Source organism: Symphalangus syndactylus, chromosome 17 (assembly GCF_028878055.3).
Source record: "Symphalangus syndactylus isolate Jambi chromosome 17, NHGRI_mSymSyn1-v2.1_pri, whole genome shotgun sequence".
NCBI classification, from domain to species: domain Eukaryota; kingdom Metazoa; phylum Chordata; class Mammalia; order Primates; family Hylobatidae; genus Symphalangus; species Symphalangus syndactylus.
Window position 1 is genome coordinate 39809218 of NC_072439.2, and position 27752 is coordinate 39836969.

General features: G+C 35.9%; 1 protein-coding gene across 4 annotated transcripts in view; it reads right to left on the minus strand.

Moving 5' to 3' along the window:
* Positions 1–27752, minus strand: part of CPNE8 (copine 8) — a 265785-nt gene that overhangs the window by 201783 nt on the left and 36250 nt on the right. The gene's annotated exons all lie outside the window — the stretch shown is intronic.

Here is a 27752-nt window from a genome sequence, read left to right on the forward strand (position 1 = left end):
CTCTTATTTATTCAGGGAAATCATAAAATAAGCCCTGAGTTCATTCAAAAATCAGCTTCTCCCCAAAATTCATACGACAAACCATAATGCTTCTCCTTCACCTCTCCCTACTTGAAAGTTAAATCCTCTTTTAATGAAAAGAAGTTATTTCTACCTAAAATTTAAATGTATTACAAATTATTTTCCTAACCTTGTATATAAGAAGGCCAGACAATACATATTCTTGTAATTGAAGAGATCATAGTATTCATAACCTTCTTCCTCTTTTTATACATAACAGTCCCATATACAAGGCCGTTTATTAGCCATGTTTTGGGGAGAATGCTCTGAAAATCTCCTACACACAATGTCACAACAATCAGTTGTTTCTGATTAATCATGTTTTAATTCTTACCATATCTAGATAGCTAAAATGGGACCTATACTTCTTGCATCTTTTAAAGCAATATGCTGCACTTTAGCTTAGAAAAACTGAGTTTCTCCATCTTAGGGCAAGTAGAAAACAGGAAAAAATATTCCACTTTCTAGTCCTTCCTCCTTTCAATGTGAAAGAAGGCCATTTGGCACTTCTCCCAAAGATAGAGCACAAATATAAAATTCACATCTCTTTTCTATCCTTGGCTTACATTCTTCCCTTACAACTCCCATGGAATTCTAATGAGAGAATTTTAACTTTAGTTCTGAGCGGCATTAGGCAATGAAGCATGCTGTCTTATCACGAACCAACTTCTATTAAAGTTCAATGAAATATTATCTTTTTAGTAGGAAAAGAGAAGAATTATGATAATCCATTAAAATGTGAAGCTTTCTTAAATTGTAATAATAAAACTATAGTACAAAATATTGATAACATAGGATTTACTAAGGCTACTTCCAACGGATCACTCCCAAAAAGAACAAATTTTCAGAGGCCTATGCCATTGGACAATGTTTTATATCACAGACAAATATCATACAGACAAATTATAAACCAGGTCACTAATTCAACGTTTCAATAATATTGAGAATTTACTTTAAACAATAATATTAATTACAGTCACCAGTTATTGAGTATTTACTTTGTTCCAAGCACTTTTCACACATTACTTTCAATATTTACTATAATTCTGCATGGTAGAACCAGCCCCATTTTAGAGATAAGAAAATTAAAGCAGAGTTTCAACCTAAGTCACTTTGGCTACAAAATCTGCATTCTTTCTAGGACTCTCCTCTATTCAAGCGTAAAACGTAGGCCCTGGAGAAGATCCAACAATGAGCCTATCCATTTTAATTTTCTAATCTGAAGGGAGTGGGAAGAAGAGAATATACCCAAATAACCAGGGGCTGGCAGTGCTCACGTACTTCAAGAGAACTGCGCAGAGGTCAGTAAGTTCAAGTATAAACCAAAGGGACCCTCCACCCTCCCACTGTTCCTACTGCTGGGAGGAAAGACGATTTCCAGACCAGAGCAGAGAGCACTAAAGCGGCAAATGCACAACACTCTCAAACAGAAGCTCAGCCAGTACCCACATTCCCAAGTATTTGGATTTTTAACCCAAACTCACACTCAGAGAGAATTTTTAAAAATGAAGTTAAATTTCCCACAATAAGCCCCATTGAGGTGCAGCCAGCAACTCCCCAGAGCCTATTAGCCCTTAAAACACACACAAGCCTATTCCTCATAGAATGCTGGCTCCTCAGCAATAGCAGTGACTGAGTATACTCTGCTATCTCTAGTGAAGATTAATTCGTAGCCATTAAAATCCTGGCTTTAGCAAATCATCTGTATATTATGACTATATCCATTACAATATGTCTTCTAACACACAGCCCTGAAATTGTTTTTGATGATATCACCAGTGACCTTCATGTTGCTAAATTCAGTGATCACTTCTGGCCCTCATCTTGCCAGATCTCTCAGCAGCATGTGACACAGCTGTCCACTCATTCTTTTTAGAAGCCGTCTTTCCTGACTTTTGACACCACATTCCTCTGTTTCTCCTCTTCTCAGATTCTCAAGCATTCAACATCTCATTCGCAGAGCTCAGTTCAAGGCACTCTTGTTCTCTATACAATCACTTTTTATTAGGTTATTTCATCTGTTCCTGCTATAGTTTGAATGTATCCCTTCCAAAATTGAGGTGTTACCAATGTGACAGCATTTAAGAAGTGATTAGGCCATGAGGGCACCTTTCTCATGAATGGCAGGAAGGCCCTTATGAAAGAGGCTTCATACAGCATTTGGCCATCATTTGCCCTTCCGCCTTCCACCATGTGAGGATACAGCAAGAATGCCCTCACCAGATGCCAGTGCCTTGATCTTGGGCTTCCCAGACTTCAGAACTGTGAGAAAATAAATTTCTCTTCTTTTTAAATTACGTGGTCTCAGGTATTCTGTTATAGCAACACAAAACAGACCAGGATGATTTATTTGGTTTTAAATCCCATCTACATGATAACTTCCAAAGGCATGTCATCAGCTCTGAGACTCACTTCTAGGTATTCATGCATACAACTGCTTTCTTAACTTATACAAGTGGTTGTCTTATAGATCCCTCAAAAGTATCATCCAAACATAAAATAATTATTTCATATCACAAACATCACCCTAATACTGGTGCTTACCAAGTTTACTTCTTGTCAATAAATGTTACCACTATCCACTTGATTTATCAGACCATAAATGAAAGTCATCAATCTCAAGTCTTTCTTTTTAATCTGCCAACTCCTATTCATCACTACCTCATAAGTTATCAGTTATAACTCCAAAACATGCCTCACAGCTGTTTACTTCTCTCCACAGCTCCCATCATCAGCCTAACTCAAGCTTTTCTTCTCTCTCATGGTCTACCCAAAGGGCCTCCTAACTTACATTTCTGCTTCTTCTTTTGTTCTCCTTCCAATTCACCTTCTATGTGACATCCAGAATAATCTTTTGAAAATGTAAACATGCCTATGTCATTCCACCAGCCAAAAAATTTTAATGGCTTCCCATAGTACTTATAATAAAATCTCTTTTCTTTGGTCTACAGGTCCTGGCTCCTATTTTCCTCTCTAACCTCATTTTAGGCAGTATCCCTTCTTTCTCTTTGCTCCAGCCTCCTGGCCTTCATGTAGGCCCTTTTACACACCAAACCCTTTCCCACCTCATGGCCTTTGCACCTGCTATTTCCTCTTACTAGAATGTTCTTAACCCCATTCTTGAATGGCTGACTTTTTCCTCATCCTTTAAGCCTCTGCTTAAATGTCAGCATGCCAGCTCTAAACATCAATCTGCAATAGGTGCTCCATTCTTAGTCTCTCTCACAGGACCTGTCTTCCCCCTTACTAAAACGTATATTTTGCTACTATACATTTAAATGTTTATGTAGGCTGGGCGCGGTGGCTCACACCTGTAATCCCAGCACTTTGGGAGGCCAAGGTGGGCAGATCACCTGAGGTTAGGAGTTCAAGACCAGCCTGACCAACATGGAGAAACCCCGTCTCTACTAAAAATACAAAAAATTAGCCAGGCGTGGTGGCAGGCGCCTGTAGCCCCAGCTACTCAGGAGGCTGAGGCAGGAGAATGGCGTGAACCTGGGAAGCGGAGCTTGCAGTGAGCCGAGATCGCGCCACTGCACTCACAGCCTGGGCAACAGAGTGAGCTGTATCTCAAAAAAAAAAAAAAAAAAAAAAACCACAAAATTAGCCAGGCGTGGTGGCGCATGACTGTAATCCCAGCTACTCGGGAGGCTGGGGCAGGAGAATCACTTGAACCCAGGAGATGGAGGTTGCTGTGAGCCAAGATCGCACCATTGCGCTTCAGCCTGGGCAACAAGAGTGAAACTCTGTCTCGAAAAAAAAATAAAAATAAAAATAAAATGTTTATGTTTCCCCCACTAGACAGGAAGCTTCATGAAGGAACAGGACAGATATGTGTTTGATTTACACCTGAATAAAATTGAACAAATGGTTAAATAAGGGAGATCTGAGATATAAATATCAAGGTTCAGAAAATATAACAAGGGTAATATATAGTATAATACCAATTTTGGTATATGTATAGCATAATACCAATTTGATTAAAACATAAGCATATATATGCATATATATATGGAAAAAAATAGAATACAGTGTACCAGAATGTAATGATTATCATCTAATTTTTTAAAAGTGTGTTATGCATTTCTGGGTTTTCCCAATTTCTTGCAATGAGTAGAATTTACTTTTAAAATCAGAAACAAAAACTTTCAGGCAGTTTTCCTGTTTTTAGTTCACTCTATTATAAAAAGTGAAAACTGGACATAATAAGAAATCTACAGATATGTTATGACTAGTTCAGCTTATGGGAAATACATTGGTTATTTCCTGGAGGCTGGAATGTATTAGCTATCAACCAAGTGATTAATCTTTTTGACTTGAAATAAAATTTACATCTTAGCTAATGTCTTATGCTGCTAAATAAATAATTGCTAATTCTTTGGAAAATGTGCAGTGTTATATCATTCTATACCTATCAAAGGGGTGTAAAATTTTGAGGAAAGACAATTATTAATAATATTTGTTGATGTTATACACCCAGAAACAGCTACATTTTAAAGAATTTTAACTTGTGTCCTAAAAAGTCTTGTTCTGAATATCAATAATACTAGATTATCAAAAGTACCTATGAACCTAATTACAATAACCTCTGGCACAATGTACATGTACAAATATGTGGAAGCCAAGCACTTTTACATGATACAGTATCAAGTTTTCATAAACTTATAATTAGGAAACTATTATTCACCAAGTATGAAAATTTTCAGTTATTTGAAAAAAAAAGTGTGTAAACTTAAATTTGTTAAAACCAGAAAACACTGTTCCCTTTAAAATTCCAAGCAAAAAATGAAACACAATTCACAATCAAGTCTTTCAAAGTTTTCCTTTGTTTTTTGCTTGAGCTAATTGGATAAATAGCTACTTTTCCAATTTAGGAACAAATCTTGCAGAAAATGATAGAATAGAAATACTCCTCATTTCTAAATCAACTAATTATTAAACTACTTCAGAGAAGCAGTACTGGAAAGAACACTCAGTAACTTCATCTATTTATGGCACCAAGCAGATTAACTATGTTTTGATAAAAATGTTCAGAATGTTTTAATATATTATGAAGGCCCAGCACAACCACCCAGTCTCACATTCACTTGTCAAGTGAAAGTGATGAAGAAATAACGTCATCTGAACAACTGCACATCTTTAATTCAATTATTATGTTATAATTAAATCTTAGTAGCCATGATATACAGCCACAGTTTCCAGAGATTAGACAAGAGTAAATTAGATGAGTACAGCAGGCAGAATATTCTGACATAATATTAAGATAAATTTAATCTAAAACCGCAATTTAGGACCATAAATATCCAACTTGCATGAAGGATACCAAACATACAAACACACACAGCTGCACACACAAAGAAGGTTTACATTCTCATACTCTTCCTCTTGGAAATAAAACACCGGCCTCACCAGAGACTCCACAGCCCTCTTCTTCTAAGAGGAAGACATATAGTTCTGTTATATAACTCATTATCCAAGGCATTTTTTTTCACAATCCAATAATACAAAACTCACTTTATTAAAACAAGTAGAATATCTGAAAGCTTTATCTAGATCTTACAATACTATAGATCAATGAGATGTAGCTATAGATATAAAAATACATGTACACACCACACACACACACACACACACACACAGAGAGAGAGAAAGAAAGAAGTAAAATGACTTCCTTCTAATGTTCTTGGTTAAGACAAAATATTTCACATAAGGGACTGTCATTCAATTTTTAGGATTTTCTGTTTTTAGGAACTCACCTAAATCATTAACCACCAACAAATGAATACCTACATCATGTCTCTGTAATTTTCACACATAAAATATAGAAAGAACTAAAGTCTACCAGCATTTAAAATTATATTATAGTGTTTTAAAACTTCAGTTAAAACATTTATTAAAGTTTTATCATATACTTTAGAAAAGGTCAAACTAGGCAGAGATTTTAGCAGTGTATATGCATGTTTGGTCTATTTGGTCTACATTTCTTTCCATTTTTAATATGTCTAAACCTTTAAAAAGTGAGAGAGAAAAATTTAAAAAAATATGTCAACAAACCTTTAGACTGGGATCCCAAAGGGCTACAATTGAGAAGGATAAATCGGAAGAACAACCCTCAAGAGCAATGAAAGCCAGATTAGAGTCATTCAAATGTTTAAGGAATTAAGGTGAACTTTTACTAGCCTTTCTGTATCTACATAAGTAAAAGTAAACCCACTCTAGAAAAATACAAAATCATTCAAACCTTCACATTATCTCTAATTTTTCATATGCCATATGCAGCAATTATCATCAGAAATGAGAACTTCTGTTCCAGCTCTATGTAATAGATCACAGCAGCATATAGCAGACCAAGATCTCAAATAAACAACATTATACCTCACAGAACTAGAAAAAAAAAAGAAAAAACTAAGCTCAAAGTCTGTGGCAGGAAGAAAATAATAAAGATCAGGGAAGAATAAATAAAATAGAGACTAGAAAGACAATAGAAAATAAAACTAAGAATTGATTTTTTTGAAAAGGTAAACAAAATTGACAAACCTTTAGTCAGAGAGAAAAAAAAGGAAGACAAATATACAAATTCAGAAATGAAAGAGAAGACATTACAACTGATACCACAGAAATACAAAAGACCATAAGAGACTACTATAAACAAGGTACCTAGAAATTGGATAACCTAGGTAAAATGGATAAATTCACAGAAACATACAACCCACAAAGACTGAATAAAAAAAAAGATAGAAAACCTGAATAAGCAAATAATGAATAAAATGGTTAAATCAACAATAATAAAAAAGAAATATCCCATCAAAGGAAAAACAAGGCCAGATGACTCACACAGAATTCTACCAAATATTAAAAGAAAAAATACGGGTTGATTATCCCTTATCTGAAATGCTTGGGACAAGAAGTGTTACAGATTTCAGAATTTTTCAAATTTTGGAATACTATATATACATATTAGGATATCTTGGGAATGGGACCCATGTCTAAACATGAAACTCCTTTGTTTTATGCTTTAGTGTGTGTCTTATTTATGCTTCAGTGTATGTCTTATACACATATGCTGAAGGCAATCATATACAATAACTTTAATAATTTTGTTCATGAAACAGGATTTTGATCGCATTTTACTGTGACCCATCAGATGAGGACACATGTAAAATTTTCCACTTGTGGCATTATGACAACACTCAAAAAGTTTCAAATTTTGGAGCATTTTGGATTTTGAGCTTTCAGATTAGGGACAATCAATCTGTAATACCAATCCTTCTAAAACTCTTCCAAAAACTGAAGAAAAGGGAATGCTTCCAAACTCATTTTACAAGTCCAGTACTATCCTGTGTGATGGTTAATACTGAGTGTCAACTTGGTTGGATTGAAGGATGCAAAGTATTGTTCCTGAGTGTGTCTGTGAGGGTGTTGCCAAAGGAGATTAATATTTGAGTCAGTGAACTGGGAGAAGCAGGCCCACTCTCAATCTGGGTGGGCACCATCTAATTAGCTGCCAGCACACTAGAATAAAGCAAGCAAGAGAAGATGGAAAAGCAGACTTGTTAAGTCTTCCGGCCTTCATCTTTTTCCCATGTGGATGATTCCTGCTCTCAAACATCAGACTCCAAGTTCTTCAGCTTTTGGACTCTTGGACTTATACCAGTGGTTTGTGATTGTGTGAGTCAATACTTCTTAATAAACTCCCATTTATACGTACATCTATCCTATCAGTTCTGTCCCTCTAGAGAACCCTGACTAATACACCCTGATACCATAGCCAGACAAAAACATTATAAGAAAAGAAAACTAAAGGCAGCTATCTTTGATGATCACAGGTGCAAAAATCTTGAACAAAATACTATCAGCCTTAATTCAACAGCACATTAAAAGAATCATTTATCATAAGTGGGATTTCTCCCTGGGATGCAAGGATGGTTCAACATACACAACTCCATAAAGATGATACAGTACATTAACAGAACGAATTATGAAAACTATATGATCAACTCAATGGAGCCAAAAAGGCCTTTAACAACATTCAAGAACGTTTCCAGATAAAAATTCAAAACAAGTTAAGTTTTAAAGGAATATACTGGTATACAGTAAAAGACATATATGAAAAGCCCACAGCTAACATCATACTGAAAGCTTTTCCTCCAATTCAGGAACAAGATAAGGATGCCCGCTCTCACGCTTCTACTTAACATAGGACTGCAGGTTCTAGCCAGAGCAATTAGACAAGAAAAAGAAATAAAAGGCATGCAAATTGGAAAGAAACAAGTGAAACTGTTTCTATTTGCTAATGACATGATCTTAGAGAAAGTTCTAGACTCCACCAATAAACTATTTCAACTGATAAAGTCAGTAAACTTACAGGATACAAAATTAACACAGAAAAATCAGTAGTATTTCTTTACACTAACAACAAATTATCTGAAAAAGAAATTAAGAAAATCCCATCCACAATAACATGAAAAAACACAAAATACTGAGGAGTAAATTTAACCAAAAAGGTGAAAAACCTGTATAATAAAAAAAAAAACACTGATGAAAGAAATAATTATGACACAAATAAATGGAAACCAGTCTATGTTCATGGACTGAAAATTTAATATAGCTAAAATGGCCATATTACATAAATGATACAATCTCTATCAAAATTCCAAGTCATTTTTCACAGAAATAGAAAATACAATCCTAAGTTTTATATAGAACCACAAAAGATCCCATATAGCCAAAGTATCCTTGACAAAAAAAAGAACAAAGCTGAAGGCATCACACTACCTGACTTCAAAATCGATCACAATGCTATAGTTACCAACACAGCATGTTATTGTCATAACAACATATAATGACCAGTGGAACAGGACAGAGAGTCCAGAAATAAATCCATGCACAACACAGAATGTGGAAAGGAGAGATGTTGATCAAAATGTACAAAATTTCTGTTAGACAGGAGGAATAAGTTTTAATGATCTACTGTAGAAAAAAGTGACTATAATAATAATGCACTGTATATTTCAAAATTGCTAAGAGAAAATTTAAATGTTTTCACCACAAAAAGAATAATAAGTAGGTAAGGTACTGGATTTCTTAAACAACCTGATTTAATTATTCCCATAATGTAAACATATAAAATACCACATTGTATCACATAAATATATAATATGCAACTATTGTCAATTAAAAGTTAAAACAAAAACTTTAAAATTCAATGAAACAACTGAAAGAAAGAGATAGAAAGGGACCAAAGAACAAACAAAACAATTGAAAAGCCTTCACCTAAACTAATTTTAAAAAGAGAGAAATCACAAATAAAATAAGAAATGAAAGAGAAAACATTGTAAGTGATGGTACAGGAATAAAAATGATCATAAGGGACTATTATGAACAACTTTAGCCAACAAATTGAATAACCCAGAAGAAATGGATAAATTCTTAGAAACATATAACATACTAAGGCTGAACCATGAAAAGATAGGAAACTTGAACAGACCAATAATGAATAAGAGATTGAAGCAGTAATCAACAACCTCAAAAGTAGTAATCAAAAAGAAAAACCTGGGACTTGATGACTTCTCTGATGAATGCTACCAAACATTTAAACAAGAATCAATATCAATCTTCCTTAAATTCTTCCCAAAATATTAAGAAAAAGAAACACCTTTCAGACTCATTTTATGAAGCCAGCATTATCATCATACCAAAGCCAAACAAGGGCACAACTGGAAAAGGAAATTATAGGCCAATATCCTTGGTGAATATGGATGTAAAAATCCTAACAAAATACAAGTAGACCAAATTCAACAGCACATTAAAAGGATCATCCTTGTCTATAATCCTCACTAGCTAGACACCTGGTGTCACCAACTAACGGCATGGGTTGCCTAGAGGGCAGAATCTTAGATTTTTCTTAGTTTTCCTATAATATTCTGAATCGATAAAATAAATTTGACAGTAGTGCTTACACATTTTCCACAATGCCTATGTAAAATTGAATTGTTTATAATGCCCATAAAATAAAAATACAAATAGGCTGGACATTGTTCTGTACTTCATGTTGTACTGCAAGAAACTGATCACCACATTTAAAACTTGGGAGAATACAGCTACAATATCAATGATTAACCATAGAATAAAATTTTAGGCTGTGGTTTTTCAGTATACATGTACTATCACAAAATCTTATGTTGTGATTTATCTTTATTTAAAACTTTAGATGCTTCACATTTAAGGAAAATTGTGACGGCATAAGATTTCTAACTGGACTATACTATGAGTATCAGGGATTTTTTTTTTCAATATACAGCCTAGATATATTTTGATAAAAAATAAATACTCTTTACTTAGAAATAAATTATGATAATAGAGATGTTTACCTTAATCTTGTTGTCTTTTTCCTTAATTTTCAAAATAAAGGGCTAGCAACCTATATTGACAACCTTCAAACTTTTCCTTCAAGTGTTACTGATTCATATAGCAAAACCCTATCACATACTGATCTAACATACATAAATGTCAACAAAATATAACGGTATTATTCATGCCAATGTAGCCTTTACACAAGAGACACACCTAATTAAAATCATAGCTACAACTCTAATAATTCATATTTTATTTTGTAATATAATTGGCAGTACATGAATATATTGACTATAAATAAAACATAGATCTGTCATTGTTTATTGATTGGCTATCAAAGAAACTGTAAGAATGGGACTTTCACTTTCAGAAAGATGGAGTCATTTCTCTATTTTTCTTGCAAAGTACAACTAAAAACACTGAACTACATTATAGTTATTTCTTTACTTTATCAATGTCGATATTCTGGTCGTGATAATGTACTAGAGTTTTTAAGATATTACCACTTGGGGAAAGTGAGCAAACAGGACACAGGATTTCTCTGTATTATTTCTTATGTAAGGACAAATACAAACCAAAAATTAAAAATAAGAGGGTTAGGCCAGAGGTGGTGGCTCACGCCTGTAATCCCAGCACTTTAGGAGGCCCAGGTGGGTGGATCACGAGGTCAGGAGTTCAAAACCAGCCTGGCCAACATGGCAAAACCCCATCTCTACTAAAAATACAAAAAAAAAATAGCCAGGCATGGTGGCGGGCACCTGTAATCTCAGCTACTCGGGAGGCTGAGGCAGGAGAATCACTTGAACCGGGGAGGTGGAGGTTGCAGTGAGCTGACATCGTGCCATTGCACTCCAGCCTGGGAGGCAAGAGCAAGATTCTGTCTAAAAAAAATAAATAAGAGGCTTAATTCTCCCTGTTGATAATAAGAGAAAATATTTCCTTCCCTCCTTTTATTCAGAGCATTTACTTTGGAAAACACGTAATTACAAGTACTTTCTCTCTCTAAAATGTATATAAATCCTTTTGAAAACTCTGGTCAGCTTTATAACCCAGGAATGTCTTTCTCAAGAACACAGGAGCCATCTTTATATAACGTAAACATCAAAATAACTTGCACCTCTGTCTCCCAGTTTCTGTGGGAAAGTAGGAGCCTAATTTTGGTAGAGTCATTGTTCCAAGTTGCAAAACTACCTTTTATCTTAAAGACAGGAAGTTTGTTTTTCCTCCATAGAAAGCCAATTACGTAACATAGATGGTTATGATGCAGTTCAGTCGAGCCCCAAAATTGGGGCTTAGCCTGGGAGGGTTTCTTAGCTTCACCCAGAAAAGAATGCAAGGGCAAGCTGGCGGTGTTAAACAACAACTTTTATTGAAGTGTCAGTGTACAGCAACAGCAGAGTTACTGCTCTTTGCAAGCAGGGCTACACCATAGGCAATGTGCCAAAGTAGCAGCTCAAAGGTGCTTCTGCAGTCATATTTATACTCACTTTTAACTACATGCAAATTAAGGAGCAGTGTATGCAGAAATTTATAGGAAAACAGTGGTAACTTCTGGGTCATTCGGTTGTTGTCATGGAAAGGGGCAATTAATTCCAGGTATTATCACGGCAATGGTAAACTGACATGGCACATTGGTAGACATCTTATGGAAAGCTGCTTCCACACCAGCCCTGTTTTTGCTAGTCCTCAATTTGGTCTAGTGTCTAAGCCTCACCTCTGGAGTCCAGTACCAACTTCCACCTCAGTTACACTATGAGCAAATGAGATTTTTTTTCCTGTGATACAAGGATGATTCAAAAAAAGCAAATCAATTAATGCAATATACAATAAAACAGATTAAAAGAGAAAATACCATGATCATCTCAATAGACACAGAAAAAGCACTGGACAAAATTCTACAACCTTTCCTGATGAAAATACTTAGTAAATACGTTACCTGAACATGACAAAACCATATACGTAAAGCCTACGGCAACATAATACTCAGTGGTGAAAAACTGAAAGCTTTTCCTCTAAAATCAGGAAAAAGGCAAAGATGACAATTCTCACCACTTCTAATCAACATAGTATGAAAATCCTAGCCAGAGCAATTAGACATGAAAAAGAAATAAAATGTATCCAAATCAAAACAGAGGAAGTAAATTATCTTCATTTGCAAATGACCTTATAGGTAAAATAAAAAATCCCAAAGACTCCACAAAAACTATTAGAAATAATAAACAAATTCATAAGTTACAGATACGAAATCTATATACAAAAATCAGTTGTGCTTTTATACACCAACAATGAACCATCCAAAAAGAAACTTAAGAAATAACTTCTTTCTAACAGAATCAGAAAGAATAAAATACTTGGTAATAAACTTAACTAAGAAGGTAAAAGACCTGTGTACACTGAACACAAAACATTAATGAAATAAATAAGAAAGACAAAAAAAAATGGAAAAACCTCTCATGTTAATGGATTGGAAGATCAAAATAATCACACTACCCAAAGTGATCTTGATCTTTGATTGAATGCAATAATTATCAAAATCCTAATGACATTTTTTATAAAAATAGACAAAACAATCTTAAAATTCATACAGAACCACAAAAGATCCTGAATAGCTAAAGCAAACTTGAAAAAGAACAAAGCTCGAGGTATCACACTTCCTGATTTCAAAATATACTAAAAAGCTATCTATAGTCATTAAAATACCATAGTACTGATAACAACAGCCACATGGATCATTGGAATAGAAGAGAAAGCTCATAAATAAATTCACACATAGGTGTTTAACTGATCTTCAACAAGCGTGTCAATGGGGAAAAGATAATTTCTTCAACAGATGGTGTAGAAAAAATTCGATATTCATACACAAATGAATGAAACTGGCCACTTATCCTAAATCATACACAAAAGACTACTCAAAATGAAGTAAAGACATAAATGTAAGATGTGGAACTGTAAAACTCCTAGAAGAAAACATAGGGTAAAAGTTTCATGACATTGGTCTTGGGCCATGAATTCTTGATTATAACACCAAAAGCACAAGCAGCAAAAGCAAAATTAGGTGGGATTAGCTCAAATTAAAAAGCTTTTCCATGGCAAAGGAAAGCAGAGTCAAAAGGCAACCTACAGAAGGAGAAAATATTTGTGTACCATCTGATGAGGAATTAACAACCAATATATACAAAGAAATCAGAAACTCAGCAGCAAAACAACCAAATAACTCAATTTAAAAATAGGCAAAAAAAAAAAAAACCTTGAATAAACATTTCTCCAAAGAAGATACACAAATGGTCAACAGGTATATGAAAAGATGCTCAACATCACTAATCATTGGAGAACTGTAAATTCACAGTTCCCTGAGATATTGTCTCATGCCTCTTAGAATGGCTATTATCAAAAAAAAAAAAAAAAAAAAAGGAAGAATTGTTTTTGAGGATGTGGAGAAATTAGCGCATTTGTGCCCTATTGGTGGAATTGTAAAATGATGCAGCCACTATGGAGAACAGTATGAAATTTCCAAAAATTAAAAATATTTATCATGTGGTCCAGCAATCCCACTTTTGATTATATATCCAAAAAAAAAAACTTAAATAACGATCTTGAAGAGATATCTACACTCCTATGTTCATTACAGCATTATTCACAATAGTCTACATACCATGGGACATGATTCAGCCTTTAAAAGGAAGGAAAGCCTGCCATTCGTAACGACATGGATGAATGTGGAAGATATTATGCTAAGTGAAATAAATCAGACACAGAAGGATAGATACTACATAATACCACTTATATGATGAATTTAAAATAGTCAAATTCACAGAAGCAAAAAGTAGAAGAATGTCTGTCCGGGGCTGAAGGGAGGGAAAACTGGGAAGAATTAGTCAAAGGGTATTAAGTTTCAGTTACAAAAAATGAGTAAGTCCCAGAGTTCTACTGTATGGCATGGCGCCTATGGCTAACTATACTGTATTTCATACTTAAAAATTTGCTAAAAGTGTAGATATTATGTGAAGTGTTCTTATCACAAAAAATAATGTGAAAATATACAATGGAATATTATTCAGCTTTACAAAATAAGGTAATCCTGCTATATGCAGCAACATGAATAAACCTAGAGGACATTATATTAACTGAAATAAACAAGTCACAGAAGGACAAATACTGTATAATTCCACTTACATGAGGTATCTAAAATAGTCAAACTTATAGAAACAGCACAGAATGGTGGGTGCCATTGGCTGGGCGGGGAGAGAAAAACGGAGAATTGTTTTCAATGGGTATAAAGTTTTAGTTACACAAGACAAGTAAGTTCTATGCCAATAGTTAATAATACTGTACTGTACACTTAAAATTTTTTAAACGGCATATATTAAGTGTTCTTATCACAATAAAAAATAAAGAAAATCAAAGCAAAGCAAATCAGAACGAATATTAAAAACAACTTATTAAACTTTCAAACACAAAAACAATTTGAAGCATTAACAGAAAACATGACCTACTCAGAATATCAGTCTTGAATGACTAATACCAAGATACAGTCTAGTGAAAGTACTTAGTATTATTTAAAAAAGAAAACTAATCCACTAGCCATTCATGCAGAATGAGTACATGGCTTAAAATAAAATTATATTTTCATCAAACTTTTTGTCAGAAATGCTTTATGACAGAATAAAAATGGAATAATATATTAAATATACACAAGGAAAGAAAATGTGATCAAAAGATTTTATGTTCTTCAAGTATAAAGGACACAAATTGTTATCAATATGCAAGAACTAGGGAAATATTGTTCCTATGAACTTTTCTAAGGAATCTACTAAAGATTGATTTTTATAAAACCAAAATTACTAGAGAAATATTGACATATAGAGTAGTGGTGAGCATTACTTACAGAACTAAGACTAAATTATGGCTGAAAGAGAAAATAAAGTATGAATGGCAATATAACCTGCTAATGTTGGTATAGAATAACATTATTCCAACTAATACATGAAAATCTCCAATGATCTAGGCACTAAGCATCAAAGGGTACTAATATCACAAAGAGTGAAAACGACATCATTTGCTTTCCAATGAAAGTTCATACAACCACCAATAGATTTGTTAAAGAAACTAAATCTCTATCTATTCAACATTCAGATTCAATTTGCCAAACTGTGGAAATGCAAAGAACAGAAAAAACAGAATGAAATGCACCATAAGCACACGGTCAACAAGATCCTGACTGTGTAACTGTAGGTCAAATTAGCTTGTTAGCATTATACATATTATTATATATATTATAATCGTTATATATTTCTCTTATAGAATCCTGAGGATTAGATGGTAGAAACATATGAGTTTATTTCCCTGATTCTGGTTATTATGATTATGGAGGAGCATGTCTTTTATGTAAATAAAGCATTCTAATGTTGTGGGGCATCTTGTCAGCAACTTATTTTCAAACAGTTTAAAGGGAAAAAATCCTTTATACTATATTTGCACCTTTTCTGTAGGTCTGACATAGTTTCAAATTTTAAAAAATAACTTTGAATCTGGAAGGTAATAGAAGCATAACATAACAAACTCGGATATAATTAAAGCCTCTCAAAGGAGAATTTTTGCCTAAAATGCATATATTAGAAAAATGACTGACAATAACTGTTAAGCTGTCATTCTCAAGAACTTAGAAGAGAAAGGCTGGGTGCAATGGCTCACGCCTGTAATCCCAGCACTTTGGGAGGCCGAGGCAGGCGGATCACTTGAGGTCAGGAGTTCAAGACCAGCCTGACTAACACGGCAAAACCCTGGCTCTACTAAAAATACAAAAATGAGTCAGGCCTGGTGGCACACACCTGAAGTCCCAGCTTCTTGGGAGGCTGACCAATGAGAATCACTTGAACCCAGGAGATGGAGGCTGCAGTGAGCCAAGATCATGCCACTGCACTCCAGCCTGGATAAGAGAATGAGACTGTGACTCAAAAAAGAAATAAAAGATCAAATTAAACCCAAAAATGAGAAAAAAAATTAGTTGCAGTAACCAATGACAGTTTTTTAATTAGAGATAACCATTAAAGGCAGAAATTGATTATTGAAAAGACTAATAATTGATAAACCTTCGCCAAGAAGAATCAAAAAAAGAAACACAAATTATCATATAAGAAGGTAAAAAAGGGATATCATTATAGATCCTACAGAAAGTACACATGTCGTAAGTGAGTATTATAAGCAGTGTTATGCCAATAAATTGAAAATTTAGGTTAAATGGACAAATTCCTGAAAAATCATGGCACACAAAACTAACAGAAGAAATTGAAATTGTAAGTGGACATGTATGTAACGAAGATACTGAATCTGATATTAAAACCTCCTATAATGAAATGTCCAGACTCAGAATGTTTTAGCAGCAAACTTTGTCAGACATTTAACTAAAATATAACACCAATTTTACTCATATTCCTTCAAAGAGAAAACAGAAATGCTTTCAAACAGAAGTAATGAGGCTTGCCTAATCTTAACAACAAAAGCTACAAGTTTATGACAAAGAAGTAAATTTATAGATCAGTATAATTCGTAACAGGCAAAATTCTAACAAATAGTAGCAAAGCCTAGTAAGCAATATATTTAAAAGACAATACATCATTATTCAGTTGGAAACATTACGGAAATACGTGTTTTAGCACTGAAAATCAAGCATGTATTTTACCTTAATGACAAAATAAAAATCATATAATTATCTGAATAAATGCAAACACATGGAAATTTTACCCATGGGATCAAGAACAAGAATGCCTCCTGTCGGCCAGGTGCGGTGGCTCACGCCTGTAGTCCCAGCACTTTGGGAGGCCGAGGCAGGCAGATCATGAGGTCAGGACATCGAGACCATCCTGGCTAACATGATGAAACCTGTCTCTACTAAAAAATACAAAAAAAAATTAGCCTGGCCTGGTGGCGGGCACCTGTATTCCCAGCTACTCGGGAGGCTGAGGCAGGAGAATGGTGTGAACCCGGGAGGTGGAGCTTGCAGTGAGCCGAGATCCCGCCACTGCACTCCAGCCTGGGTGACAGAATGAGACTCCGTCTCTCACAAAAAAAAAAAAAAAAAAAAGAATGCCTCCTGTCACCACTTTTATTCAACACTATACAAGAGGCCCCTGTCAGTAGCGTAAGGATAAATATATGTATAAATTGACAAACAGATTCTAAAATTTCTGTTGAGCTGTGTACTGCTAAGAATATCCTAGAAATAGGGTTGGAGAACTGTGGCCCATAGGCCAAATCTGGTCTGCCGCTGGTTTTTGTAAGTTAAGTTTCACTGAAGCATAGTCCCATCATCATCCATTTACGTACTGTCGATGGCTGCTTTCATGCTACAGTAGCTAGAGAGACTATAAGGCCCACCTAGCCTAAAATCTTTGCCCTGGCTCCTATTTACATTTGACCCTTTACAGAAAAAAGTTTGCCAGCCCCTGCCCTAGAAAATCCTAAAGAAGAAGAAGAAGAAAAAAAAACTACAAAGCTCATGCCATCAGCACTAGTTATTAAAACAGTCTGGTATTACACAATAGACTCCTCAAGAAGGTCCTCACATATACAGTTATTTATGATAAAGGTGATGTAATTGTGCAGCGGAGAAAGGCGATCCCACCAACAAATGTTCCCGAGTCAATTCAACACTATATGGCATCAAAGTAAATTTCATCTCAAACCATATACACAAATTAATCCCAGAGGAACTCTAGGTCTAAACATAAAAGGTAAAACAATAAAACTTCTAAAAGATAACACTGGGAAATATCATCATGGCCTTCAGAGAAGAAGATTTTCTTAAAGAGAACAAAAGCACAGATCATAAAGGATATGTTATGATTATAAAGGATCATATTGCTATGTTAGATTAAATTAAAATTACGAACTGGGATTACAGGCCTGAGCCACTGCACCTGGCCCTGAACACCTTTTAGGAACAAAGAAAACCATATTCTAAATGCTGTGCAGGAGGTTTCACCTTTGGAAGCACAAAGCTAAACAGTGAAGCTAAGACATGTAAGAGAGTAAGTTTACAAAAAAGTCCTTGATGTTTGTTGAATAGTATAGTGTGTGTGTGTGTGTGTGTGTGTGTGTGTGTGAGAGAGAGAGAGAGAGAGAGACAGAGAGACAGAGAGAGAGAGAGAGATACCAAAACAAGTATTATTCAGTATGGAGATGAATAAATGTTAAAATAGCTCAGTGTCAATGGAATGGAGCAGAGCGGAGACAATGTCAAACTGTAGTAATCAGCACTTGAAAGCAGACTTGTTTGCCTCTATGCTATAATCACTGTAGTTCATAAACAACTTCAGCTTGCCTTCTTTTATCACATACTAACTTAGGGAACCTGGAACAAATTCTATAATTTTAAATGTTTAAAAGTAATTCACAAAATGAATTGTCTATGGATAACTAAAATCTAACTTCAAGAAATTAGTTGGAACATTGTCCCAACTCTCAGTAAAGTGGCCATTCTTAGAGATGTTACTTTGTTATTTCCATTTGCTACTAGGAGGTTTCCACATTTTCATAATTCATGGTGCTTAAGCATCATTTCTAGCTCTGAAATTACTATACACTAAAAATAATTTTAGTTTTACAACATCCATTACTTCAAGAGTTTTTCATAATTCACTCATTAGATAGAACTTATCAACAATATAGTGGTAATTATAATCATGTTAGAGATAATTTTTAAACCATAAATTTCAACTACGGATTAATTTTAAATAATTTTATATTTATTTGGAGCATTTGTTTCAATACATTTTTAAGCTTTATTTTTTCACTTATTCCCCTTATTATCTAAAAGTGATTCATCTCAGAACATAAATTCATATGGCTTGTTATATACATGCTTTTCCAAAATATACCTGAATTTAAATACAAACATAACCACTATATTATTGAGATAATGCTGATACCTCCATCAATAAATTGATTTTACAGATGTACCAAAATTGCTGAGAAAACTCTCCAATTATACTGCATGCTCTCTGAGGTAGAAACACTATTTTTAAATTTTATCCACTACTACATAATTAGCACCCAATAATATTGGTCAAATTGATAAATAAAGGATACATTTAAAAACTATTAATAAAGTATCTAAATTTTCCCAGTCTGATTTCAAATAATCCTAACAGTAATTATTAGAGCAGTTTTGCTACTTTTCATCCTTATAAAATAGTGTTCAACACTTAAAAGATACTTGGTAGAATTAATAAAATGACTAGGAAACTCTTTGAACTCCATAGCATCATAAGAATTCGCAAACTTGTAAGAAAACAGAGATAATGAAGTTCAACTTCTTTCCTGATGAATCAATGCAGCCTCTTATTCAATACTTCCAGTAACAGTAAATGCGCTATAGTTTCAGGATACAGTTCTGAAAAACCTACTACTGTGGGATACTTGAAGTGTTACAAAGGTTTTCTTCACAGTAGACTAAATATTGTCTATTTGTCTCTCCAAACTTTGGTTAAAATTTTTTGTTTTCTCTTGAACATCAAGTATACCCCCATTTCCAAATGAAAATATTTTAAGAGTCTGAAGAAAGTACTGTGACCTGTTCAGTCTTTGCATTTTTTCAGATTAAATATTATTTTATTTGTATGGTATAGTTTCTATCCCTTTCTTCAAAATGGCAGCCCTCTTCGAATACAGACTTGGCTTTCCAATGGTTTGAAATGTCGATAAAAAAGCAATTTTCCACTGGAGCAAAATGCAATAGTATTCAGTTGAATCACATGAAACTGCCAACATTCAACCATTTCTAACCTATAAAATATGACAATTTCATACGGTTCAACATAATAGCATTATCTTCCTTGATGTAAACACTGCACATCCATCGATGGATCCTCAGATTGCACTAGCTTTTTAGCAGCTGGGTAACACCACAGCTTCATATTAGGTTTGAGGCCAAGTAAATCCCATAAGTCATTTTCCCATCAACTGCTGGGCTTGTGCAAAGAATTTTACAGAATTTTGTAATGCAGGAATTTACCTACCTGCCACTTCCTAGTTTTGTTATCCTTTTACAAGTTGCTTAATGTCTTAGAATTATAATGTGTCCTTAATTCTACAGTACTTCTTATGTGCCAGATACTGTTACAAGTGATTCATATTTAATCCTCATAACAGCTGTATTAGCTAGAATCATTATCATTATTTCTCATGTTACAAATGAGGAAACAGAGTCACTGAAAGATCAAGTGCATGCCCTCAACCACAACATTATGCTGGCTCTCAAAATAAAGTATCTTCCTCAAATGGTTTTGTGGGGCTTAGTAACACACATAGTGTCATTCATTTTTTGATCCATTTTCATTATCCAGCAAGTTCAATTAGTTGCTAAATGTTCCAAAATGCTTGTCTCTTCCATCTGGCACTTCCTTTCTATTCTTCCAGACCATTCTCTTTCTTTAATACTTTTCACTCTTCTGAAACTATGTTGAAAATGCCTCTTAATTTGTATTTCCCCATCTTCAGCCATCTTCAGCTCCCACATACTCTATATAACTCTGGGTCCTATCTCATCATTTTCTCCATTTTCATTTTCTTTTCAAACCCTTTTTGATCATCATTCCATCTTACCAATACTTTTAACTCCTTCAAAAATAAAAAATAAGCAAAATACTCTGTTTTTTCTATTTTAATATTATGCAATTTCTCATAAACTGTAGGTAATATTATGCAATTTCTCATAAACTGTAGGCTTCCTCTTTCTACTTGTCTTTCTTTCCAAGTTAAGCATAAGAAAATATTAATAAAGCCCCAAAAGTTGATTGGTAAAGTTTCTTTCCATTTATAAAAGAAGAGCATAAAGGTTGGTATCAGACAAGAATTCTGCATAGCAAGATGGTCTAATAGCAAGGGCTGTGTAGCCAGATGGCCTGGTGATCATTAAAAAGTCAGGGAACAACAGATGCTGGAAAGGATGTGGAGAAAATAGGAATGCTTTTACACTGTTGGTGGGAGTATAAATTAGTTAAACCATTGTGGAAGACAGTGTGGTGATTCCTCAAGGATCTAGAACTAGAAATACCATTTGACCTAGCCATCCCATTACTGGGTATATACCCAAAGGATTATAAATCAATCATTCTACTATAAAGACACATGCACACGTGTGTTTACTGTGGCACTGTTCACAATAGCAAAGACTTGGAACCAACCCAAATGCCCATCAATGATAGACTGGATAAAGACAATGTGGCACATACACACCATGGAATGCTATGCAGCCATAAAAAAGGATGAGTTCATGTCCTTTGCAGGGACATGGATGAAGTTGGAAACCATCATTCTCAGCAAACTAACACAGGAACAGAAAACTAAACACCACATGGTCTCCCTCATAGGTGGGAGTTGAACAATGAGAACACATGGACATAGGGAGGGGAAAATCACACACTGGGGCCTGTCGGGGTGTGGGGGGCTAGGGGAGAAATAGCATTAGGAGAAATACCTAATGTAGATGACAGGTTGATGGGTGCAGCAAACCACCATGGCACACGTGTACCTATGTAACAAACCTGCACATTCTGCACATATACCCCTTAATTTAAAGTATAATAAAAATAAATAAATAAATAAAAATAAAAGTTTAAATAATTTAAAAGTTAAAAAAAAGAAATTCCCACTTTGTCATTTACAACTGAGTAACTTTGGTCTAGTCATTTAACCTTTCTGTGTTTCATTTTTCTCATGAAACATAAGGATTATAATATAACCTACCTCTTAAACTTGCTGTGAAAACTAAATTAGTCAATATTTATAAAGGGTTTGGAACATTAGTTAGCCATCATTATTACAAAAGTTGTAAATTAAATAAGAAATTTATAATTCATTGCTTAGGCAATAGGAAAGCATGAGAAATTTTTTAGGAAGGGAGATTTTGAGCTGAGGCTGCCCTTAAATTAACTGGCCAATACTACTTGGTCAGCACCCACTTAAGAATTAACTCCCAGAGGAGCCAAGATGGCCGAAGAGGAACAGCTCCGGTCTACAGCTCCTAGCGTGAGTGACGCAGAAGACAGGTGATTTCTGCATTTCCATCTGAGGTACCGGGTTCATCTCACTAGGGAGTGCCAGACAGTGGCCGCAGGGCAGCGGGTGCAGCGTACTGTGTGTGAACCAAAGCAGGGCGAGGCATTGCCTCACTTGGGAAGTGCAAGGGGTCAAGGAGTTCCCTTTCCTAGTCAAAGAAAAGGGTGACAGACAGCACCAGGAAAATTGGGTCACTCTCACCCTAACACTGCACTTTTCCAACGGGCTTGAAAAACAGCACACCAGGAGATTATATCCCACACCTGGCTCAGAGGGTCCTACACCCACGGAGTCTCACTGATTGCTAGCACAGCAGTCTGAGATCAAACTGCAAGGCGGCAGCGAGGTGGGGGAGGGGCGCCTGCCATTTCCCAAGCTTGCTTAGGTAAACAAAGCAGCCCGGAAGCTCGAACTGGGTGAAGCCCACCACAGCTCAAGGAGGCCTGCCTGCCTCTGTAGGCTCCACCTCTGAGGGCAGGGCACAGAAAAACAAAAAGACAGCAGTAACCTCTGCAGACTTCAATGTCCCTGTCTCACAGCTTTAAAGAGAGCAGTGGTTCTCCCAGCACACAGCTGGAGATCTGAGAACGGGCAGACTGCCTCCTCAAGTGGGTCCCTGACCCCTGACCCCCGAGCAGCCTAACTGGGAGGCACCCCCAAGTAGGGGCAGACTGACACCTCACACGGCCAGGCACTCCTCTGAGACAAAACTTCCAGAGGAACGATCAAACAGCAGCATTCGCGGATCATGAAAATCCGCTGTTCTGCAGCCTCCACTGCTGATACCCAGGCAAATGGGGTCTGGAGTGGACCTCTAGCAAACTCCAATAGACCTGCAGCTGAGGGTCCTGTCTGTCAGAAGGAACACTAACAAACAGAAAGGACATCCACACCAAAAACCCATCTGTACATCACCATCATCAAAGACCAAAAGTAGATAAACCCAAAAAGATGGGGAGAAAACAGAGCAGAAAAACTGGAAACTCTAAAAAGCAGAGTGCCTCTCCTCCAAAGGAACACAGTTCCTCACCAGCAACGGAACAAAGCTGGACAAAGAATGACTTTGACGAGTTGAGAGAAGAAGGCTTCAGACTATCAAACTACTCCGAGCTACAGGAGGAAATTCAAACCAAAGGCAAAGAAGTTAAAAACTTTGAAAAAAATTTAGGCGAATGTATAACTAGAATAACCAATGCAGAGAACTGCTTAAAGGAGCTGATGGAGCTGAAAGCCAAGGCTCGAGAACTACGTGAAGAATGCAGAAGCCTCAGGAGCATATGTGATCAACTGGAAGAAAGGGTATCACTGATGGAAGATGAAATGAATGAAATGAAGCAAGAAGGGAACTTTAGAGAAAAAAGAGTAAAAAGAAATGAAAAAAGCCTCCAAGACATATGGACTATGTGAAGAGACCAAATCTACATCTGATTGGTGTACCTGAAAGTGATGGGGAGAAAGGAACCAAGTTGGAAAACACTCTGCAGGATTTTATCCAGGAGAACTTCCCCAATCTAGCAAGGCAGGCCAACATTCACATTCAGGAAATACAGAGAACGCCACAAAGATACTCCTCGAGAAGAGCAACTCCAAGACACACAATTGTCAGATTCACCAAAGTTGAAATGAAGGAAAAAATGTTAAGGGCAGCCAGAGAGAAAGGTCCGGTTAGCCGCAAAGGGAAGCCCATCAGAATAACAGCAGATCTCTCGGCAGAAACTCTACAAGCCAGAAGAGAGTGGGGGCCAATATTCAACATTCTTAAAGGAGAGAATTTTCAACCCAGAATTTCATATCCAGCCAAACTAAGCTTCATAAGTGAAGGAGAAATAAAATCCTTTACAGACAAGCAAATGCTGAGAGATTTTGTCACCACCAGGCCTGCCCTAAAAGAGCTCCTGAAGGAAGCACTAAACATGGAAAGGAAAAACCGGTACCAGCCACTGCAAAATCATGCCAAATTCTAAAGACCATCGAGGCTAGGAAGAAACTGCATCAACTAACGAGCAAAATAACCAGCTAACATCATAATGATGGGATCAAATTCACACATAACAATATTAACTTTAAATGTAACTGGACTAAATGCTCCAATTAAAAGACACGGACTGGCAAATTGGATAAAGAGTCAAGACCCATCAGTGTGCTGTATTCAGGAAACCCATCTAATGTGCAGAGACACACATAGGCTCAAAATAAAAGGATGGAGGAAGATCTACCAAGCAAATGGAAAACAAAAAAAGGCAGGGGTAGCAATCCTAGTCTCTGATAAAACAGACTTTAAACCAACAAAGATCAAAAGAGACAAAGAAGGCCATTACATAATGGTAAAGGGATCAATTCAACAAGAACAGCTAACTATCCTAAATATATATGCACCCAATACAGGAGCACCCAGATTCATAAAGCAAGTCCTGAGTGACCTAAAAAGAGACGTAGACTCCCACACAATAATAATGGGAGACTTTAACACCCCACTGTCAACATTAGACAGATCAACGAGACAGAAAGTTAACAAGGATACCCAGGAATTGAACTCAGCTCTGCACCAAGCAGACCTAATAGACATCTACAGAACTCTCCACCCCAAATCAACAGAATATACATTTTTTTCAGCACCACACCACACCTATTCCAAAATTGACCACATAGTTGGAAGCTCTCCTCAGGAAATGTAAAAGAACAGAAATTATAACAAACTGTCTCTCAGACCACAGTGCAATCAAACTAGAACTCAGGATTAAGAAACTCACTCAAAACTGCTCAGCTACATGGAAACTGAACAACCTGCTCCTGAATGACTACTGGGTACATAACGAAATGAAGGCAGAAATAAAGATGTTCTTTGAAAACAACGAAAACAAAGACACAACATACCAGAATCTCTGGGACACATTCAAAACAGTGTGTAGAGGGAAATTTATAGCACTAAATGCCCACAAGAGAAAGCAGGAAATATCCAAAATTGACATCCTAACATCACAACTAAAAGAACTAGAAAAGCAACAGCAAACACATTCAAAAGCTAGCAGAAGGCAAGAAATAACTAAAATCAGAGCAGAACTGAAGGAAATAGAGACACAAAAAACCCTTCAAAAAATTAATGAATCCAGGAGCTGGTTTTTTGAAAAGATCAACAAAATTGATAGACCGCTAGCAAGACTAATAAAGAAGAAAAGAGAGAAGAATCAAATAGACGCAATAAAAAATGATAAAGGGGATATCACCACCGATCCCACAGAAATACAAACTACCATCAGAGAATACTACAAACACCTCTACACAAATAAACTAGAAAATCTAGAAGAAATGGATAAATTCCTCGACACATACACCCTCCCAAGACTAAACCAGGAAGAAGTTGAATCTCTGAATAGACCAATAACAGGCTCTGAAATTGTGGCAATAATCAATAGCTTACCAACCAAAAAGAGTCCACGACCAGATGGATTCACAGCCGAATTCTACCAGAGATACAAGGAGGAACTGGTACCATTCCTTCTGAAACTATTCCAATCAATAGAAAAAGACAGAATCCTCCCTAACTCATTTTAAGAAGCCAGCATCATCCTGATACCAAAGCCAGGTAGAGACACAACCAAAAAAGAGAATTTTAGACCAATATCCTTGATGAACATTGATGCAAAAATCCTCAATAAAATACTGGCAAACCAAACCCAGCAGGACATCAAAAAGCTTATCCACCATGATCAAGTGGGCTTCATCCCTGGGATGCAAGGCTGGCTCAACATATGCAAATCAATAAATGTAATCCAGCATATAAACAGAACCAAAGACAAAAACCACATGATTATCTCAATAGATGCAGAAAAGGCCTTTGACAAAATTCAACAACCTTCATGCTAAAAACTCTCAATAAATTAGGTATTTATGGGACATATCTCAAAATAATAAGAGCTATCTATGACAAACCCACAGCCAATATCATACTGAATGGGCAAAAACTGGAAGCATTCCCTTTGAAAACTGGCACAAGACAGGGATATCCTCTCTCACCACTCCTATTCAACATAGTGCTGGAAGTTCTGGCCAGAGCAATCAGGCAGGAGAAGGAAATAAAGGGTATTCAATTAGGAAAAGAGGAAGTCAAATTGTCCCTGTTGGCAGATGACATGATTGTATATCTAGAAAACCCCATCGTCTCAGCCCAAAATCTCCTTAAGCTGATTAGCAACTTCAGCAAAGTCTCAGGATACAAAATCAATGTACAAAAATCACAAGCATTCTTGTACACCAATCACAGACAAACAGAGAGCCAAATCATGAGTGAACTCCCATTCACAATTGCTTCAAAGAGAATAAAATACCTAGGAATCCAACTTACAAGGGATGTGAAGGACCTCTTCAAGGAGAACTACAAACCACTGCTCAATGAAATAAAAGAGGATACAAACAAATGGAAGAACATTCCATGCTCATGGGTAGGAAGAATCAGTATCCTGAAAATGGCCATGCTGCCCAAGGTAATTTATAGATACAATGCCATCCCCATCAAGCTACCAATGACTTTCTTCACAGAATTGGAAAAAACTACTTGAAAGTTCATATGGAACCAAAAAAGAGCCTGCATCGCGGAGTCAATCCTAAGCCAAAAGAACAAAGCTGGAGGCATCACGCTACCTGACTTCAAACTATACTACAAGGCTACAGTAACCAAAACAGAGATATAGATCAATGGAACAGGACAGAGCCCTCAGAAATAACGCCGCATATGTAAAACTATCTGATCTTTGACAAACCTGACAAAAACAAGCAACGGGGAAAGGATTCCCTATTTAATAAATGGTGCTGGGAAAACTGATTAGCCATATGTAGAAAGCTGAAACTGGATCCCTTCCTTGCACCTTATACAAAAATTAATTCAAGATGGATTAAAGACTTACATGTTAGACCTAAAACCATAAAAACTCTAGAAGAAAACCTAGGCATTACCATTCAGGACATAGGCATGGGCAAGGACTTCATGTCTAAAACACCAAAAGCAATGGCAACAAAAGCCAAAATTGACAAATGGGATCTAATTAAACTAAAGAGCTTCTGCACAGCAAAAGAAACTACCATCAGAGTGAACAGGCAACCTACAAAATGGGAGAAAATTTTCACAACCTACTCATCTGGCAAAGGGCTGATATCCAGAATCTTCAATGAACTCAATCAAATTTACAAGAAAAAAAAAACAATCCCATCAAAAAGTGGGCGAAGGACATGAACAGACACTTCTCAAAAGAAGACATTTATGCAGCCAAAAAACACATTAAAAAATG